The sequence below is a fragment of the Protopterus annectens genome, chromosome 5.part0 (genome assembly GCF_019279795.1).
Source record: "Protopterus annectens isolate FY-2018-M chromosome 5.part0, PAN1.0, whole genome shotgun sequence".
Taxonomy (NCBI): Eukaryota; Metazoa; Chordata; order Ceratodontiformes; family Protopteridae; genus Protopterus; species Protopterus annectens.
This window is the reverse complement of record NC_056735.1, coordinates 1,345,932,510-1,345,952,651: the sequence shown is the minus strand read 5'-3', so window position 1 is coordinate 1,345,952,651 and position 20,142 is coordinate 1,345,932,510.

Genomic DNA, 20,142 nt, shown 5'->3' with positions numbered 1-20,142 from the left:
ACTGTGAGTCATTTGTCAGGACATCATCTAATGATTGGTTATAGTCATGCTGTTGAGGTGATGTATACTACCAGACTGCAGATCATTGACAGATATCAATGGTATCACCCAAAGCATATTGCCAACCCATGTCATACACACATGTGTACCCATGTTAGTACATATTTGTAGTAGAATGCATACTGGCCATCGAAAGATACCATGAGATGTTAACAATGTGTAGAACAGGGTATGTCGCACATCCCATGTGTCCACTATGCATGTACATGCAGACAGTGCACACACACCATGTTCACGGATGTACACCCGCTAATGTGTAATGCACACATCACACACGTACTGTCCACTCACTAACACATGCTGGCAACACTGTACACTTCAGCCAAGTGGCACATGGGTGGACAATACATACTCAGACCTAACACTGGTATAAACAATGCTACAATGACTATCAGAGCTGTGATGCATAATGCCTGCTCAGATATACCTACAAGGATATCAGTACACTTTTCTGCTGGCAGCTTGCTACTATTGCTACACTGCTATAATGTCACCCTGTGCATCAGAACCATGTTAGCCTATTCCTACATCAATGTGACAGATGACAAGAGGTGGCACAGGTGTCATCATATGCACAGGGTGTGTTGTAGGTTTGCCAGAGCCCGACATTGACCCATCCAATTGGCATGTGTGTGTGTGTGTGTGTGTGTGTGTGTGTGTGTGTGTGTGTGTGAGGGACAACAGTACTGCATGGGCCAATGTTGATGTAATGTGTGTGTGTGTATGTGTGAGCCCTAGTTGTATGGTAAATGTGTGTGTGTCTGCATGCACACAACTCCACCATATGGCTGCTATATACGGGCGGTTGTGGGACAGCCACAGACTGTACCTGCTAGGCCGTACAGATCACTGTCTCTGGCCACGGACACAGTACCTGTGCCTAGCAGGGGTGCTACGGGCAGTATCGGGTACCATCCCTGACTGGGTGCTATCATCAGCGGCATATGTATGATGACTGGACCCATGTCCCTGCTGGGACTGGCCAGCGCCATGTGCACATGGTCTAGTAGGACGGTCAATGGACAGGTCAGCCCCAGCATTGCTGGGGCTGGTACTGCCACTACGGGAGCGGCTGTGATCCATGGTCTGTCCGCGATGACAGCCAGCTGATGCTGTTGCTGGCATGCATCCATGTCGGCTTCTCATCCATCCTGCATGGTCCTGGCTCATGGCTAACACATTGTGGAGGACATCTAATGTCTCCCTCCAACGGCTATCAATGACCTTGGTGTAATTCTGGATGGCACTGGCAAGGTCACAGATGCTGTCATTGATAGCAGTGTAATGGGCCCTCTGCGCCCTTAGTCCCTGTCGGGTGTACAGTTCCATACATGCCTGTGCCTGCATTATAGCCCGGAACATACTGGAGGTTGTAATACCTCCGGGGGCACGTCTGCCAGGGGCAATATGACCAGTGGTGCTCCCCTGAGAACCCCTGGACATCCACTTCAGTGGTACCATTCCAGTAATCCGGCTATGGCTGCTGTGAGGGGGTGCATGTGCCATAGGTGCCACACTCTCCTGGTCAATGCCAACTGTATGCTGTCCCTCAGCTATGGCCATTGGTGATGAGGGATGTATTGGAAGTATGAGTGTGCGCATAGATGGGGTTGACCGCTGTGTACTGTCGATTGGTGGACCAACGACAGACCCTGTCAGACCTTCCTGTGCCACAATACATGTCTCATCATCTCCACTATTAGTGGCAGTGACATCAGGTTCCCTGTTGCATTCAGCCACCCCTAACTCAGCACCTGTGGAAGGAAGACAGGAAACACACTTTACAATCTGTACATGATGTTAGCACACATGCACACATGCACACATGCACACATGCACACATGCACACGTGCACACGTGCACACATGAACACATGCACACATGCACACATACACACATGCACAGAAATACACTGCTCACCACAGCACATGCAGACACACACACCAGCAATCCAACACATACACAATAGTGGATGATGGTGGGTGACAGTATCACAAGGCAAACAGTCACCACACACGTGTCAGCATGCAGGCCATGTGTTGCTCAACACCATGCAGTGCAAGTGTAGACAGCCCTATCTAATGACATTATACATGGCTTTGATGCATGTGTGTAATTGTTCAGTGATTGGCTACACCCTGGAACACAATGTGTACATGGACCCAACATTGCTGTGCAAGTATTATCTGCTCTGCAATGTCATGTGCACCATCACTCAATGGTATACATACCATGGCTGCATGTGTTATCTGTGTGACACATAGATTGCCATGTCTGATGACAGTGTCTGTGTCCATAGCACATAATAGTGGGCACAGGTGTAGCAAATGTATGCAATGTACAGACATGGGATGAGTGGTGCATGTAGACGTGAAGGAATCCTAATGCTCGACATGGACATTGTACAGTGGTTATGGTGAGTGTGGGACATATTGCAGATATGTCAGTGCCAGCCATGACATGGCATGCTACATGACTGCAGCATTAAACACCACACATGCCCAATGTGTGTCATGTGACCTATACACCCAATAGCATTCCAGGACATATATGTGACTCTTTGTACAGATGGCAACTGCTGTGCAAAATGTGTATACTAGCATATGTAAGCACACACACAACATGCTATGCATAGTGTGCATAGGTGCATATGTTTGCACACACAGAACAATGAGGTGCACAGCAAAGACTGCTATGTGTAGTACTGTGGTCACTGTAACCGGATGGGGTGTAGTACCATGTGCCATCATCATCATCATGCATCTTGTGGTCACTCATGGCTACTACTGTGTGACAGACTTTTAAGCAGTTGTAAGCGGGTTTGCATGATGCTTAGTGACGCTTAGCTAAGCGCACACATGCGCACACTAACTTAAACCCACTTACTACTGCTTAAAAGTGCTTACTCCCGCTAACCCCCACGCTAATTTCTTTTAAAGAAAAGAAAATGGGGAGATAGGAAAGTGGTGAAAAAGGGGGCACAAAGAAGGACAGACAGTAGGTAAACAAGCTTGGGATGTGCAGGACAGGTGTAGGGAAGGTCCATAGCTGCCCATTTCTTTAACAGCAACATCTGTGCATATGCAATGAATTTGGAGTGAAATTTGAAACTTTCCACCCCTTGGAGAGGGGTGAGGACAACAAAGTATGTTGTACTGCCAATTCTAATTATCAGCTTACATGTCCAATGGACATGTGTGCAAAATGGGCAGCTATGTATGGGGCATAATTGTTTTGTGGGTACAGATTGCCCTTTTATTTTTTTCAGGTGAGAGTGGGAAGTGAGGTAAAGGAAGTAGGTATGTCTGGGGAGGTAGGTTGGGAAGGTAAACAGACAAGACATACAAGACGCATACAGGGGTGGTGTATGACACATGGTGTGGGTGAACACAATTGACAGGGTCGGATGTTTGGAAATCGGAAGCACATGAGCCCACAGATGGTAACAGTGGAACTGAGATCCCCACCCATGGGCAGTCACCACTGAACCTTCACAGCCCCGAAGGTGGCTGTGCTGGGGGCTGCGTAGGACAGGCAGGCTCACCTGTGAGATGCGCCACTCTCACCTCGAGCTGGCGTAGGGGATCAGCGACTGAACGCTGGATCTCCCTACTCACCACAACCCAGACTCTTCAAAGGGTGACAGGTGGCCCTTCTCCACCCACACTTGCACGGGGGGGGGCGAGCCCCATCCCCTGCAGCACTTCCACCCGAAGGTGGCACAGGACCAACGGAGGAGGGGAGCCTGGGCTGGGCACTGGACCTGCTGGTGCCAGGTGCACTTGCCAGCTGAGGAGGGACAGGTGGGTCCACTGGGACCTGCCTTCCCATACGTTCTGTGATTAGGTGTATTTAATTACAACATAAGCAAAACAGCATTCCAGATTAGTTGTAACAGCATGCAGTAATATTCCCATTAACCCAACACACCAAGGTTACAACATTTGAACAGCAAGCATAACACATGCATATATTGAACCACAGTGGATATTCCAACAGCATGCAGGGATGTTTGGTAGCAACAGGCCACCATGATTGTGGTGTTTAAACAGTGCACAGGCATCAACGTGAATGCAAATATTTATAGAACAATAGGACATATGTCCCAACAAATATTTAAGATTACACATACCCATTGAGGTGTGGAATTACATGGCTTATGCACATACAGTAGGGTGTAGAAAAAACCTCGGTTAACATCTTATAATTACCTTTTCGTCTACACTACATTCCTAGTGACTGCAAGTGTATATACCCTACATGTATTATTACACTTGCCACCATACATTAGGTTGTGTAATGGGTTTGGCTAGTTCAATATATGCCTGACCTATATCTGACATACTAACTGCCCAGGATGCAGATGTTACTGCTACATATTTCTTGATTGCATTTATATTTCTTTATCTACATATCTGGGATGTTTTCACATGACATTTTCACTTTGATTTGTACAGAACCCTGCATTTCTTGACACACACTCACATTTCTGGGGAAAAATAACATGCTACACGTGTGCCAGATTTACTTCTTTCATGCCAGCCAGTAACTGACTGTTGTGGACTGTCTATATGTTTCACAGCTACTAGCACTTCCATCACCCACTTTATATGGGACTGCACAACTCTGGGTTACCAGCACCTTTTCAAACAGTACTGTTTGTATAATGCAAGGGTACAACAACATTTCAAACTCTGTGACACAGACACACTCTGGGTTTTAGACCTTTATTAATGACATTACACACTTTTCCACAGGCTCACTCCTTTATTTGTTTTAACGGTGTATATGGCGGACATGTTCAAGACATATTATACCTTTATTAATAGGTTAGAAAACTCTTTTTTCAGCCTCACTCACTTATTTTATATGACAGTGCCTGCAGAGATATTATTCCAGACATATGTTACCTTTCTTAATGGGTTACTACACTCTTTTTCTGCCTCTCTGACGTTTTTATCTGACAGTACATGCAGAGGACTTATTCAGGCAATTTTATGGCAGTATTATTGGACTACAACACTTTCTTTCATGCTCTCTCCCATATTTTATATAACAATACATGCAGAATAATCACTAACCTGCCTGGTAGCGCAGCCTTAGCAGCCTATCAGCATAGGCTTGCTGATTCGCAGCACGATCACCTGCAGCTGTAAAGTAAATGAAGGGATATTGAGACATACCTATCCGTTATACATACTCCATTATCAATTCTTAAATACTGCATTCCATGGCTACATACTCAGTTGTGGGGCATCCCGCATCCCACAGGCCTCCTGTATCCATTGGTTCAGGTGGTCCTGCTTTCATCTCTTCAGGTCTGCATGGTGGTGACGGACCTGCTCACCAGTCCGAGGAATGCCTGTGGCACTGGTGAGGTCATGAGCTAACCGGTTCCAAGCCTCTGCCTTGTACTCCATCCCTTGGAACTGGCCCTGCAGGAGTCTTGACTCATGACGGTGGACAAGGAGCCAAACCATGTATTTCGACTCCTCGATGCCCCAAAGTTGTGCTTGGAAGCGTGTTCCCTCTCTGACACCAGACATTCTAACTGCAGATGTGAGCTACAATCAGTTATAGCGTGTATTCCTGCCTGTGGCACTTAAATATGCCACATTTCCCACACTTTTTTGTGATTGTCCATTTTGTAAAATTCTCGGCTGACTGCAGACCTGCTTAGTAATGGTTAAACTAACATTAATAAGTATATGAATGTTAACAGTGGCTGTTTCCCCTATGTTGTCATGGCTTAGTGGTTCTGTACTTTGCTTGTGATGGACAGAGTCCTGGTTTCGAACCTTGTCATTCATTTTATTTTCATACTGTCCAGACAAGCTAGGGGGTGTGGCTGCACTTAAGCAGCTTTGCTCTACGTTGCTCCTCAGTGCCCTACGGTGCCCTGGTGGGCGCGGCACGCATGGCAGCACAAACACATTGCGCTGGGTAAAGCGCTATTAAACTATGGGCAACTCTATTGCACTGGGTGAAGCGCTATTGAACTATGGGCAACTCTATTGCACTGGGTGAAGCGCTGCTTAACTGCAGGCAATTTTATATTGGGATCCTTTAAAATATTTATTTTGTTCACTGATATATTGGCCATTTCACTGCTTTTTAGTTATGCTTAAACATATTTGTTAGGTATTATTCCATATACTGATTTAAAAAATAAATACGAAAGGGAGTGGTGGGACTCTAACCGCGAATGCCTCTTTTTTGTGCAAATGCTCTACCATTATGCTATTGCTATTTGGTATGATTTGCATAAACATTCTTTCTTATGCTCTTCCATGTCAGAATTGCTAACTGTAGCTAAGCAATGGCCACACCCACGCACACACGTGCAAATACGGGCAGCTATTTTGGGAATTAAAAAAAAATTAATGTTATGCATTTTAGAACTGTGATGGAGGTTTACAATATCAGACAGTGAGGTGTTGGGTGCAGGGACATTTGAGAGGACTTGCTCTTGTTTATTTGCTTTTATTTTGAACACTTGCAGAGGCGTGGACATTTAGACTGCTCAGCAGTCGGACACACCCCCTGCTTTCTTACACAGTCCGTGTAAGACTTACGGTTGAGTCAGCATGCCCTCATGCATATTCATGGCATGCTGACATCATACCATTCAACTGCAGCCTCCAAGTAAGACTTATTAAGTCTTACACTGAGGATTAGTGAATCCGGGGGTTAGTCTAATCTTTCTAGTTCCTAGCTATTTCTAAAAGAAAACACAAGTCTAAGATAACTTACATAAGAGCAAGACAGTGCTGATGAGTTGGATGGTCAAGACAAAAATGCTTAATAATCTCTGTTTTTCTCTGTTTAAATTGAAATTGCAGTTCCGATTCACATCACATCATTCTTCACACTTTCCTGGGGTTCCCAGGCTGCACATTACATCATTCTTCACACTTCCATGGGTTCCCATGCTAACAGAAAACTGCATTTACATTTTTAACATCTCCTTTGTTATCTTGAAGCTGGTCAGGAAATAGAGCAATAAAAATACATTTGCATGTTTAAATCTAGCAATTTAACTCTTGGTTAAAACAATAGCAAGAATTCCTTCATCTAGACCCTTCGGTACCACTGTCTGCATCAAAGAGTCACCACATGCTTTGCTTTGGTCAGTAGAGTGCACTGTTGTCACATGTATTTCCAGTTCTGCATGTAACAGCATTTCTTTACATTTAAGACAACAAGCCTGTAGTTTACATTCATATTTACAAATGACAGAATTATCTGCAAAATTCTATTTGGCTAGGCTGGCAGCCTTCACGCTTACTTTGTTCAATAAATTCCTATTCTTTAATATGTGCAGCCAAAATATATAAACCTTGAAGGTAGGTCTGTTAATGTAGAAGGATAAAGACCTGTGCAGCCCAGGTTCACTTACTGGCCTGAGCAGGTGCTGGAGTTGTCAAGCGAGGAAGAGGAGTGAAGGGAGTAGTAGGCAGTGGGGGAGATAAAAATAAACCATTGTTATCATAAATTGCAAACACTACAAATTATATTATAATTGTATTTGTGAAGGATTCATTGTACACCTGATATATTTCAGAAAAGGTTCATAAGTTTGTTCAACAAAATGAATCCAGCACTCAAATGTATAAATGACTGCAGAACTCACTTTAATAACAGTTCAGTACTCTTATCAGGAGCTCTAGGTGCTCCAGTTTCTCCCCACATTTCAGAGACATGCAGTAGGTGGATTGAACACAATATACTAGACGTAGGTATGAGTCTGGTATGGAAGAACAGCTGAGGCAAGGCTAGCCACCTGGCAGTGTGAACACTGGCTCTAGATGATTGTCACCATTGATGTGACACCCTCACCCCATGTTCAAAACGGGAGAAAAGGGCTTATGGATTAACGGATGGATGGACAAACAAAAATCCTACCAAATGCAAACAGATTTCACCACTGGTATCTTCAATGTGATCTAAATCAGTGTCAAAGTAGTGTCTCTTATATAATAAAAAATAAGATTGCAGGGCCAAATAAAAACGATCACTGTCATTCTGTTACACTGGTTTCAAAGACTGTGATGCAAGAGCGGTTATCCTAGCTGACAAGCATAATTTTAATTTAATCAGATATGAATATGTCTGACTATATATTTAAAATAATCCTTTGACATAAAAAGAAATAAAGAGGGAGAATGTATGTGTATTTAAAATAATCCCTTGACATTGAAACAAAGCGGAAGAAAAGGACACTCATCTGATACAGAATTATCAAATGGCACCTTCTAGTGGACATTTTTACATTAACAACGAGTAAATAGCAAATAAACTTTAGTAAACTGCGCTGTAAATCTTTATTATCATATAAATACAAACACTATCAAGTAGATAAATACACTATGGCACCAAAAACTCAAGGACTAATATCAATACGTATTCATTTTAAACTCATGTTGTACATAGCCCCTAAACTAATCCACATTCTTGCTTTCTAATTCCATAATTTTTGCTTTTCTTCCAAACATAATCTGCCTGAGTAAAGCTTGTCTATACCAACAAAGGTAAAGTGAGCATATGGATGTTATGTTCAACGGTACCATATGTTTAAATAAAGCACTTTGTTTTCTGTTGCACTTATCACTAAGGTATAAAGCAATTTTCTGTTTCCATTCTCTCGGTGTCTGTCCAATACAGAATGCACTACATATTTATTATCCAGTCCGAATTACATACGATAAGCTGTTTGATGTCTGTACCACTAGTATTTACAAATGTCAAGGCTTTGATTTTACAAATAAATGTAAAATATGTGCAAGTTCCACATACAGTACATCCTACTGGCTTCTCACCCAGTAAACTTTGTTGTGCACTAGGCAAAGTTTGTTTCTTATACCATGGTAAATATTCTTTAATATTGTTATCTCACTTGAAAACCAAATCTGCATACATCTGTCAATCAGCCATCAAAAATGGCTCTGAATTCAGTATACTCAGGTGTCTATTAATGATTTCTTTTATTTTAAAAGTATTATTACAACATGTAATGATCACGCTTAGCTGTTTCCTTTCAATACTACATTGAAAATTATCACAGTAATCAAAATGTGCGCATCTACTAGAATTTAAAGCCTGATTGTGTGCTTGACTAATGATATGTTTCTAGTACCCCTGATGTAAAAACCTTCTATCCATCTTCTTAGCTTCTTCTTCAAAGTCTTTCTCAGCATTGCATAACCATCTCAGTTTTAAATACTGGGATTTTGGAATATTGTCGCATGAGGGTTTTGGATGACATCTGAAAACATTTAAAAGTAAATTTCAAGTGAATGGCTTTCTAATTATATTAGTGCACAGTCCCATCAATCAATTTAGTTACAGATTTGTATATATATATATATATATATATATATATATATATATATATATATATATATATATATATATATATATATATATGGGTTCCATAAACTAGATCAAATTTTCACTAATTCAAAATAGTGCATGGAATGCTCACTGCAGCGAACGTGCACTTAATCGAAAGTGCACTTACGCAAAGTTCAGTACAAAGAACGGGTGTTGTACTGAACTTCTGTGCAGTACTCACGGACCTTAGGGTTAGGGCATGGGTCATAGTAAGGAGATAGCCCATAACCGTGCCCTAACCCTAAGGTCCATGATGACTGCAGCGCAGTGAAGGACATAGCAATGTCCTCCACTATGGTGCGATAGTTACGAACCTTAGGGTTAGGGCATGGGTTAGGGTAAGGAGATAGCTTTACTAACTATCCCCTTACCCTAACCCGTGCCCTAACCCTAAGGTCTGTGACTATCGCACCATAGTGGAGTACATAGCTTGTTTTTTATGTCCTCCACTGTGCTGTGGTGTTTTCGGTGAAGTGCACTTACTCAAAAGTTCACTTTCGTTAAAGTGAACTTTCGCAGAAGTGAGGCTTCCTATTACAAGTACGAAGTAGTGAACTTTTGTTCTTGTAATAGGAATCCATATATATATATATATATATATATATATATATATATATATATATACACACACACACACACACACACACACACACACACACACACACACACACACACACACACACACACACACACACACAAACACACACACAGTGGATATAAAAAGTTAACACACCCCTGTTAAAATGCCAGGTTTCTGTGATATAAAAAATGAGACCACAATAAATCATTTCAAAACTTTTCCCACCTTTCCACCTTTAATGTGACCTATAACCCGTACAATTCAATTGAAAAACAAACAAATCTGTTAGGGGAAAAAATATAAAAAATAAAAAAAGTACAATAAGCTGGTTGCATAAGTGTGCACACCCTTAAACTAATACTTTGTTGAAGCACAGTTTGATTTAATTACAGCATTCAGTCTTCTTGGATAGGAGTCTATCAACATGGCACATCTTGACTTGGCAATATTTGCCCACTCCTCCTTATAAAAGCACTTCCCAAATCTGTCAAATTGTGAGGGCATCTCTTGTGCACAGCTCTCTTCAGGTCACCCCACAGATTTTCTATTGGATTTGGGTCTGGGCTCTGGCTGGACCATTCCAAAACTTTAATTTTCTTCTGGTGAAGCCATTCTTTTGTTGATTTGGATGTATGCTTTGGGTCATTGTCATGTTGAAAGGTGAAATTCCTCTTCATCTTCAGCTTTTTAACAGATGTCTGAAGGTTTTGGGACAAAAGTGACTGGTATTTGGAACTGTTCATAATTACCTCCACTTTGACTAAAGCCCCAGTTCCAGCTGAAGAAAAGCAACTCCAAAGCATGATATTGCCACCATCATGCTTCACTGTGGGGGTGGTGTTCTTTTGGTGATGAAAAGTGTTGTTTTTGCGCCAAATGTACCTTTTGGAATTGTGGCCAAAAAGTTCAACCTTGGCCTCATTAGACCATAACACATTTTCCCACATGCTTTTGGGAGACTTGATGTATTGTTTTGCAAATTTTAGCCTGGCCTGGATGTTTTTCTCTGTAAGAAAAGGCTTCCATCTTGCAACCCTACCCCACAGCCCAGACATATGGAGAATATAGGAGATTGTTGTCACATGTAGTACACAACCAGTACTTTCCAGAAATTCCCGCAACTCTGTCAGTGTTGCTGTAGGTCTTTTGGTAGCTTCCTTGACCAGTTTTTGTCTTGTCTTTCCATCAATTTGGGAGGGATGTCCAGTTCTTTGCAACGTCACTGTTGTCCCATATTTTCTCCACTTTTTGTTGAGTGTATTCACTGTGTTCCATGGTATATCCAATGTTGTGGAAATTTTTTTGTACCCTTCTCCTGACTGATACCTTTCAACAATGACATCCCTTTGATGCTTTGTAAGCTCTCTGTGAACCATGGCTTTTGCTGTAGCAGGCAACTGAGTAAATGTCAGGAAAATCATACTAGGACAGCTGAACTTTATTTGGGGTTAATCAGAGTCTCTTTAATTGATGACAGATGTGTACCCAAGAAGACTGAATGCTGTAATTAAACCAACAGGTGCTTCAACAAAGTATTAGTTAGTTGTTAAGAGAAAAGTTTTAAAAACATACTGTTATTTGTCTTTTTCCTCTTCTTGCAAAGTGAACATGTTATTTGTTGGGATATGCCTATCAAAGATGGGCCTCATCTGTGAACAAAATGCAGCATTGCTTATAAACCTGAATAATATCTGTTTTCTGCTTTTCAGAATAAAGAGACTTGGTTATAGCTTAGTGAAGCCTGGGATAAGGACGCACGGTCAAGTAAGAGTTAATTTACTGAAGCAGGCTGTGTGTCCTGGAAAATTTGAGCTACCATTGTTGAATTGAACATTCTGTACTTCTTGAACATTCTATACTAACCGTTGGTTTGAGGTGATTTGTAGTAAACATGTTTACCACAGGTGTTTTTCCATAGCCAACTGTCAACGGTCAGAAATGTAACAAAAAGTTGTTTTGCTTGCAGTATAAAAGTTGATGTCAGTAAACAAGTTGACCAGAGGAGGAGATCATCTTGGCCAACATGATGTGTAATCTGGTTAGCTGTTAATAAAGACGTTTTTCATCACCTGAGGCAGATGTGACTCGTCTGAATTTTTCTTCTGACATTTTGGTCCTTCGGACCGGAAACCTCTACGAAGATACAGATCAGACCGACAGAGAGACCGAAAAACCTGTGCAGGTGAGGGTTTCTCATCTTAAGATTCCCTCGACTGAAAGCCCTCCAACTGATTTGTCGTTGAGAGGAGGCCGGCCGCTCTCTGATTCCTATCTGAGGGACGGTTACCGAACGAATAGGGGAAACGGAGTCTCATCTGGTTCAGGTAGGATGAAAACTAAATTTTCTTTTAATTTAATTTAATCTTGTCGACAAGGGTTTTATTTTTAGTTAAGGGTGGGTAGGATTACTTGTTAAGATTATTTTGTTAGAATCACCCATTAAGATAGCCCCATTTTATAATAAGCCCTGTAAAGTAACTTTGATACAGTCCTAAAGTAAGAAATCTAGGGGAAACATGGGTTCAAGTTGCTGCAAGTGTGAGAGTGATGTCTGTTTAAATGTTGATGCTAAGTATATGAAAGGTTTAAACAAAAATAATGTTAAATTTTTGAAAAAGTGGAAGTTGAAATATGATTTTGATGGTACCCTGAATAAGAATGCCTGTGCAAAATTGGTTAGAGATTTGAAAAGAGATGCGGGAACTAGAACTAAAAAGCAAAGACAATTGGGATTTCCCCAAGCACAAAAATGGTTAGAAGAAGCAAATAAACGAGCTATAAAAGAAAAACAGTGCCAGGAAAAAGAAAAAATAAATCAAAAGGGATCACTGGTGCCAAGTGGAAAAGTAGCTTTATTTTTAGATAAGGAGGATGAGCATACAGTTTGTGCGGTACAAAGGCAGGCAACTGCCCCACTGTATGGGGAAATTGCTGCTGCCGTACTGGCAGAACCTCCTCAATATCAGTCTGAAGATGTGGGATCTGTACAGCAGGGTGGGCTATTGGCTGCTTAAGGAAATGTTGTGACCCCTCCAATTTACCCGCAAATTCCCATAGTACCCAAGATTGCTTTGCAACAGGTAGACCAACCTATGCAGTCAAGGTCAGGACCAGCAGGGCAAGGATGTTGGGCCATTAAACTTTTTGACTACTCAGAAGCTCTTCCTTAATACAAGTTGCAAACCCACAAGCAGGGGATGTTGGACAAGAGCCAACTATTTTAGTTTATCGGCCCTGAGCTAGAGAGGATATAAAACAAGCTACAGATGGTATTCCTCATCCCAAGGTTAATTTCCAAAAGTTTTCTGAGGATATAGTTGGTATGCGTTTAAGTTATCATCTAAATGGTTTAGAAGTAGAACAAGTAGTGCGACAAATCCTGGGTCCAGATTGGCACTTAGTTTGTGGTACTTGGACATGTAAGGCAGATGACGGCACTACATTAAAGCATAATTCTGGGGTGTTAGACACGCGAGTCACTGATCTGTTAAAGAGAATTTCTGATAAGTGGTGCCCAAGAGCAGATTGGACAGTAATAAATCAGTGCATTCAAAATGATGTTGAATCTGTGGATCACTATATTGTAAGATTGACAGAAGTGTTCAATAACCATTGTGGAATGATGATTCTGCAGGATCAGACCAATGATAGTCCGTATGAACAGCAATTGAAAAATGCTTTTCTTAAGGGTTGTAAGGCTCCAATAAGTAGTTTTATAACTAAGCATATGGTAGATCATAGAACATGTAGACTGCAACCTTTGTTTGAATATGCACGGCATGCTGAGCGACATTTCAATTTAAAAAAGAAAAAGTAAGTACAAGTGTTAGCAGTAGGGGATGATGGTGGTATATTCTTGGTACAGGACCAAAGGGGGCAAGGGCGCCATGGTGGCGTAAAAAAACGTGGGGGCCCGAAATGGGACACGTTAAATGAACCGGGTGGACATTCAGAGGAATATGAGGGAAGGTTAAAACGTGGAGAATGTTTTAAATGCGGTAGATGTGGGCACTTTGCTGCCGACTGTGAAGAGTGGCTACACCCCCCACAGCTTATGAACAAGGGCTCCGGATGACTATATGATAGTAAAGGAAGGCGCCAAATTCATTATTGTGATTATTGTAGAGAAGAAGAAAGTGAGAATGATTGTGATGATGATGAGGCAGACACTCTTTGCGATGAATGTCAGAACACTCATAAGGAAGGGTGGGATTGTGACTGTGAAGTCATAAACCTGGCAAATTTGGGTATTGCTATGCATCTAGATCAAAAACCCATGATAGAGTTTTTGGTTGAGGGACAAAAAGTGGAGTTTTTATGTGATTCAGGTGCATCGCATACACTTTTGGGTCCAGCAGTTCTGCCTCCAAACTGCAAAACAGATGAGTTTGTCCTTGTGAAAGCGGCAAACGGGAAAATCTATAAGGAACCACTGTCTCATCCTCTATTGTTCACAGATCCGCAAACAAACCAAACTGTTAGGTGTGGGGTAATTATATTGAAAGTTTGTCCAGTTAATTTGCTGGGAAGAGATTTGATGCATTCGTTTGGAATAGCGGCAATTCCCACACCTAAAGGTATTGAGGCGAAAAGGTTAGCGGATGGCTTGGTGGTACAGGGAGTACAAGACTTGTTTTATTGGTATAGCCAGGACTTGATTTCAAACGGCCCGGGGAGGGTTGATACAGATTTGATCAACCTAGCTTTAAGTAAATCTAGGAGCGTGTCACCGCAGGTTGCGGCGCACTTACATTGTACAATGTTCTATAGAAAGGCCCCTGGTCCGGATAAAGAATTTGAAAAAGAATTCTTTAAGCACAAACGTGCAAGGATAATTTTGAATGATATGTTTTGGGATACACAAGGTAATACAGTAGTGACCTGTACTTTGACCAAGGAAATGAGTTCTTTATATCGCTCAGGTTATAGCCCACATATTTCAATTACTAAAGCGGTGGGGACACATTAGGTAGATTTGGCGAAAAAGGTAACAAATTGGGACACAATGTCCGAAAGTCAGTTGAAAGATTAACAGATCCAGGTACAAAGATTAAATTGGGTGACCTGGGCACAACCAAGTGTGCACTTCAGGGATGACAAAACAGAAATGGCATGACAAATCTTCCTAACTCAAGAGGAAGATAGTGCGTTAGGTGCCTTACCTGTAGATTTATGGTCAAAAGGTAAAGGGGATGTGGGACTGATGAAAACAGCAGGTGAAGTTTGTATAACTCCAAAGTCAGGTTTTAGACCTCGTAAGCACCAATATCCGCTAAGTAAACAAGCAGAGGAAGGAATTAAGCCAGTTATTGAGCAGCTAAAACAGGTAGGAATTCTTGTTGAATGCCCAGATTCACCCTGCAATACTCCGTTGTTTCCTGTAGAGAAACCGGATGGGTCATGGAGGTTGATTTGGGATTTGCAAGCAGTTAGTTCGGCTGTGATACCAAGAGCACCGGTGGTCCCTGACCCCTATACATTACTTAATGATTTACTGCCTCAGAACAGATGTTTTTTCTGTCATATATATAAGCAGTGCTTTTTTCTCCATACCACTACATATGGAGAGTAGATTTTGGTTTGCATTTACTTATCAAGGTAAAAGATACACCTACACCAGATTGCCACAGGGTTATTGTGATAGTCCGACAATATTCGCACAAGAAATGGCTGCGAATTTAGCTCAGTTTGTTCCCCCAGAGGGAAGCCAGGTTCTGTTGTATGTAGATGATATTTTGTTGGCCTGACCCACGCAGGAAAGTTGTAGAAAGGATACCCTTGCCCTTCTTAGTTTTTTAGCTGAGCAAGGACATAAGGTAAATAAAGAAAAGTTACAACTGTGGAAAGCACAAGTAAAGTACTTGGGTTATTTAATTTCGCAGGCAGGTAGACAATTGGAGAACAAAAGAAAACAAACAATTCTTGAGGCACCTATGCCCACAACTAAGCGGGAGATGATGTCCTTTTTGGGTGTGACTTATTTTTGTAGAAGTTGGATCCCTAACTATGCTGAGGAAGTAGGGCCATTGACCGCACTAATCTATGACACTCCCATGGCAGCTAAGAATAATATACAGTGGACAAATACGGCAATACAAGCATTTAATAGAATTAAGCAATTGATAGCAGGATCCTCTGTTTTGGGTTTACCAAACTATTCTAAGCCGTTTGTACAAATGGTTGATTGTAAGGGAGGATATATGACTTCGGTTCTGATACAAGTACATGGGGATAAACAGAGACCGATAGCTTTCTACTCCTCCAGATTAGATCCTGTTGCAAGGGCATTGCCGCATTGTGTTCAAGTTGTAGTGGCAGCCGCCATGGCAGTACAAGCCGCAGCACCATTAGTTTTGTTTCACCCATTACAAATGCGGGTTCCACATTCAGTAGCTACTATACTTTTGCAAGATATGATAACCTTTTTATCTCCTAGTCGACATTTGTCATGTATGACAGTGCTGCTGACACAGCCTCATATGACCATAGAAAGGTGTACTACTCTTAATTTTTTGCCGACTCCAGAAGAAGGTACTCCACACGTTTGTTTAGAGAGCATTCATGACAAAGTACTTCCCCGACCAGATTTAACGGATATTCTGTTGGTAGATTCTGATCTCATTTTGTTTGTAGACGGATCAGCAAAGAAAGACACTGTAGGAAAAACACTAGTAGGGTATGCAGTCACCACAGAAACTGAAGTTTTGGAGGCAAAAAGATTGTCAAACATTTATTCTGTACAAGCAGCTGAGTTAGTGGCTTTGACTCGAGCTTGTACCTTAGCGGAGGGTAAGAAAGTGACAATTTATACAGATAGTCAATATGCTTTCACCACTGTACATGTTTTCGCTCAACAATGGAAGAATAGGGGAATGGTTACTGCGACAGGCAAACCAATAAATCACAGAGATTTAATTTTACAGTTGTTAGATGCAGTGCAACTACCACTTCAGATAGCGATATGTAAATGTTCCGCACATACCAACAGAAAAGATCCTGTCTCCAGGGGAAATGCACTTGCTGATATGGCTGCAAAAAAGGCAGCTCAAGAAAATGATTTGCTTTTACATGACAATGATTTAGAGCCCGGACACCTCTTAGACTTAGAGACACTAAAAGTAATGCAAACATTGACAACACAGAAGGAAAAATGTCGTTGGGTAAAATATGGTATCACTCAACAGGATGGGTTGTATAGGGCATCAGATGGCAAAATGGTATTACCCTCAAACCTTTTTAGGTATGCAGCATTGGTTAGCCATGGACCTGCCCATGTAGGAGTACAGATGATGATTCAAATAGTGTCTAAGGTGTTTTGGTGTAAGGGGCTTTCAACTTATGCAAAGCAATTCTGTTTATCTTGTTTATTGTGTGCAAAGTATCATGCTCAGGGGGGAGTTAAAATGTCTCAGCAGGCATTCCCTACCCCTCCATATCCATTCCACACACTCTGTATGGACTTTATTGAATTGACACCCTCAGAGGGAAAAAGGTTCTGTTTAGTCATTATTGATGCTTTTTCTAAATGGGTAGAAGCTTTTCCAGTAAAGCATCCAAATGCACAGACAGTAGCAACACTTTTGACTACAGAAATAATTCCCCAATTTGGTTTACCAAGACGCATTTACAGTGATAATGGGTCTCATTTTGTTAACCAGATTGTTTAGAAGTTGGGTCAAGTGTTTCAAATTGATCTCAAGTACCACTGTGCTTACCATCCCCAGTCAGCTGGACTGGTGGAAAGACACAACAGTGTCTTGAAGAGTAAGCTCCGCAAACTGATGGCAGAAACACATAGATCATGGACTGCGTGCCTTCCTTTGGCACTCCTGTATATGCGAATCTCACCCTCCTACAAAGGACTTACACCGTTTGAACTTTTGTTTGGGAGACCATATTACGTCCCGCAGTGGCAAGGATTGTTGCCAGCGGAACGTGAGGGGGGTGAGGATCTAGCGGATTATATGAAGAAGCTGCTAAATGTCAAGTCTCTTGTAACCAATGACTCCTTTGCAGATTCCAGAAATGAAACCTTGTTAAGCGTGGCACCCGGGGACTGGGTGTGGATCCGAATTGTTTAGAGAAAGAATTGGTCACCCCCCAGGTGGGAAGGCCCATACCAAGTACTTATCTCGACACCTACGGCTGTAAAGATCGCTGAGAGGACTTCGTGGATTCATATCACCCACTGCAAAAACTCAAGACTCTTCCTTCTGCCATTGATATTGGTCAAACTCCACCGGACCTCTGAGCGCAAAGTCTGGCTACAAAGGGGGATTAGCCCAATAGGGGTTAGTTCATCTCAAACCCAGTGAAGAAACCAATGGCGCGAGGTAGTCCTTAGGGAGGATGGCCATGTTCAACTGGTACTTGAACTGTTACATGATGATGATTTTGGTGGCGAAAGTAAATATGTCCATACGAGAAGGAACAGTTGCAAGAGAAAAAGGAATGGTGGTGCTGCAAGCGCAAACAGGTGCTACTACTGTGTTTAAGGTGAAACTTTGTGAAGGAATTTTGGACTGTTCTAAATGGAACAATAATGATATCTTGACTTATGCAAAATACTTGTGCAATAGAGACTGTACGTCCTGGTCAAATGTTTGGTGGTCAACAGATGTGAATGGATGGGAAACAAGTGGTGCAGTGATACCAGAGAAAGATAAAAGCAGGCAACAAAGAATAAAAATTGCGCATTTCCAAGGTACCGAAGTAATTACTATAACCATTGTGTCACCACAAGAAAGTGATTCAGGAGTTTATGGAATCGGAGTGTCTCTTCCAATTGGAACTGATCCTTTGGGGACCCTCCAACTTATTTTCCCAGTTCCAGCAAGCAGTTTCATAAGAGAACCTGAAATAAAGCCGAAGTGGCTGAGTAGGAGAAAAAGAGAGGCACCGAAGCAATCCTTCGATAACAGTGTCTACATCGATAGCATTGGCGTACCAAGAGGCGTACCCGATGAATACAAAGCAATAAACCAAATAGCAGCTGGTTTCACATCCATCTTTGTCTGGATTCAACCTAATAAGAATCTGGACTGGATCAACTACATTTACTATAACCAACAGCATTTTGTGAACTATACCAAAGATGCATTGAAAGGAATTGCTGAACAACTAGAGGCCACTTCGCAGGTGGCATGGCAGAATCGAATTGCGTTGGATATGCTCCTGGCCAAAGAAGGAGGAGTTTGCAGGATGTTTGGGACTTTCTGTTGTACGTACATTCCAAACAACACTGCACCTGACGGAAGTATCACTTGAGCTTTGAAAGGTTTGGAAATGTTATCCGAAGAATTCACAGAGAACTCTGGGGTAAATAATCCCTTTACAGACTTTCTACAAGCGTGGTTTGGAAAATGGAGTCATCTCATCAGCAGTTTCCTGGTGTCCATTGGAGTTGCTGTGGCTATTGTAGTGGTATGTGGTTGCTGTTGCATACCCTGTATCAGAGATATTTTACAAAGACTGGTTGATACTGGTGTTACAAAGACGATCTACCAGCAATTGCAACAGACTGGTGAAAGTGAATACATTGAAATGTGACTTTTTGCAAATGTTTTTGAAGTTTAAAAGTTTGTCTTGCCAATGAAGTAATGTATGCAAAGAAAAACTTAGTTTTTACCATATATTGCAGAAATAAAAAGACAAATAAAAAGTGTTTTCAGGGGGGAAATGTTAAGAGAAAAGTTTTAAAAACATACTGTTATTTGTCTTTTTCCTTTTCTTGCAAAGTGAACATGTTATTTGTTGGGATATGCCTATCAAAGATGGGCTTCATCTGTGAACAAAATGCAGCATTGCTTATAAACCTGAATAATATCTGTTTTCTGCTTTTCAGAATAAAGAGACTTGGTTATAGCTTAGGGATAAGGACACACGGCCAAGTAAGAGTTAATTTACTGAAGCAGGCTGTGTGTCCTGGAAAATTTGAGCTACCATTGTTGAACTGAACATTCTGTACTTCTTGAACATTCTATACTAACTGTTGGTTTGAGGTGATTTGTAGTAAACATGTTTACCACAGGTGTTTTTCCATAGCCAACTGTCAACGGTCAGAAATGTAACAAAAAGTTGTTTTGCTTGCAGTATAAAAGTTGATGTCA